Raw genomic sequence first — 2,247 nt, 5'->3', positions numbered from 1 at the left:
CACCTCAGCCTCCCAAAGGCGCGGGATTACAGGCTGAGCCACCGAGCCCGGCTTCTATATCTTTTTAGTGAGGCATTAAGTCCATTTATATTCAGGGTTAGTAATGATAATGTAAGGTACTATTTCATTCATCATGCTGGTTGTTATCTGGTTGTTTGCTTACTTCATTTTTTCTATTGTGTTGGTGTTCTGTAAGTCCTTGAGCTTTAAGTTTTCTGGTGTTTTTCTACTGGTATATTTTGACCTTTTGTTCCAGTATTTAGAACTCCTTTGAGTATTTCTTTTAGAGCCAGCTTAGTGCTGACAAATTCCCTCAGTGTTTGCTTGTCTGAGAAAGAATTCATTTCTCTTTCATTTATGAAACTTAGTTTTGTGAGGGTAGAAGATCCTTGGCTGACAGTTACTTTGCTTGAGATTACAGACAGGGCCCCAATCCCTTTTGAGAAATCTGCTGTAGTCTGATAGGCTTATCTTTGTAAGTTATTTGATGATTTTTTTTCTCACTGCTCTTAAAATTCTTTCTCCCACATTAACTTTGCATAATTTGATGATTCTATCCCTTGCAGATGATGTTTTTGCAATGAATGTCTGGGGGTTCTTTAGGCTTCTTGTATCTGATGCTTAAATCTCTGGCAAGGCCAGGAAAGTTTTCTTTCATTATTCCCTCAAATAGGTTTTCCAAACCTTTTGTTTTCTCTTCTTCCTTAGGAACACCTATGGATCTTAGGTTTGGACATTTTATATAATCCCACATTTCTTGGCGATTCTATTTTCTTGATTCTTTTTCATTGCTGTCTGGGTTAATTTGAAAGCCTTGTCTTCAAGTTGTGAGATCCTTTTTTTTTTCCTCCTACTGTTAAAGCTTTCTACTGCTGCCAGGTGATGGTTCACGCCTGTAATCCCAGTACTTTGGGAGGTGAAGGCGAGAGGATTGCCTGAGCTCAGGATTTTGAGACCAGCTTGGGCAACAGACGAGACCTCATCTTTACAATAAATCATAAACAAATCAGCCAGGTATGGTGGTGCATGCCTATAGTTCCAGCTACTTGGAAGGCTGAAGCAGAAGGATCACCTGGCCTAGCCTAGCAGCTGGAGGCTGCAGTGGCCATGAGTGTGCCACTGCACTCCAGCCTGGGCGACAGCGTGAGAGACTCAAAACCAAAAACAAAACCCAAAAAACTTTCCACTGCATTTTATACGTCCCTAAATGATTCTTTCATTTCCAGAATTTCTTTTTTTTTTTTTGGCCAAAGTTTCACTCTGTTGCCCAGACTGGAGTACAGTGGCACCATCACAGCTCACCACAGCCTCTACTTCCTTGGCTTAGGTGATCCTTCTGCCTCAGCCTCCTGAATAGCAGGGACTATAGGTGTACACCACCAACCTGGCTAATTTTTGTATTTTTTGTAGAGATGAAGGCTCGCTATGTTGCCCAGGATGGTTTTGAACTCCTGGACTCAAGTGATCTTCCCACAGCCTCCCAAAGTGCAGGGATTATGGGTGTGAGCCGCCACATTTGGCCATTGACTTTTTTTTTTCTTTTTTGAGTCAGAGTCTCACTCTGTCATCCAGGCTGGAGTGCAGTGGCACACTCATGGTCACCGCAGTCTCCACCTGCTGGGCTTAGGCAATCCTTCCACCTCAGTCTTCCAAGTAGCTGGAACTACAGGCATGTGCCACCACGCCCAGCTAAGTTTTTGATTTATTGTAAAGACGAGGTCTCATCATGTTGCCCAGACTGGTCTTGAACCCACATGCTGAGGCAATCCCCTTACCTCCACCTCCCAAAGTGCTAGGATTACAGGCATGAGCCATTGCGTCTGGCTTTTTTTTTTTTTAAGGTATCTCTCTTTTTGGATAATTTTTCATTCATGTCCTGAATAGCTTTTAAAACTTCTTTATGTTGGCCTTCAACTTTTTCCTGAATCTCATTTCCTGAATCTCAACCTTTTGAATTCTATCACTGGAATTTCAAATATTTCATTTGGGTTACAGTCCATTGCTGAATAATTAGCGTGGCCTTTTAGGGGTGTTGGAGAACTCTGTTTTTTCATACTGTCAGGATTTTTTTTTTTCTGGTTCCTTCTCATTTGGGTGACTGTTTTTCTTTTTTTTTGTTTTTTTAAAAAATTGATGGCTGGGCTCGGTGGCTCAGCCTGTAATCTCGCGCTTTGGGAGACCGAGGTGAGTGAATTGCCTGAGCCCGCGGGTTCAAGACCCGCCTGGGCAACTTGGCGAGACCTCATC

This window comes from Carlito syrichta, unplaced genomic scaffold, assembly GCF_000164805.1.
Source record: "Carlito syrichta isolate Samal-C Ts95f unplaced genomic scaffold, Tarsius_syrichta-2.0.1 Scaffold307187, whole genome shotgun sequence".
NCBI classification, from domain to species: domain Eukaryota; kingdom Metazoa; phylum Chordata; class Mammalia; order Primates; family Tarsiidae; genus Carlito; species Carlito syrichta.
The sequence above is the reverse complement of the archived record's forward strand: the minus strand, read 5'-3'. Positions refer to the sequence as shown.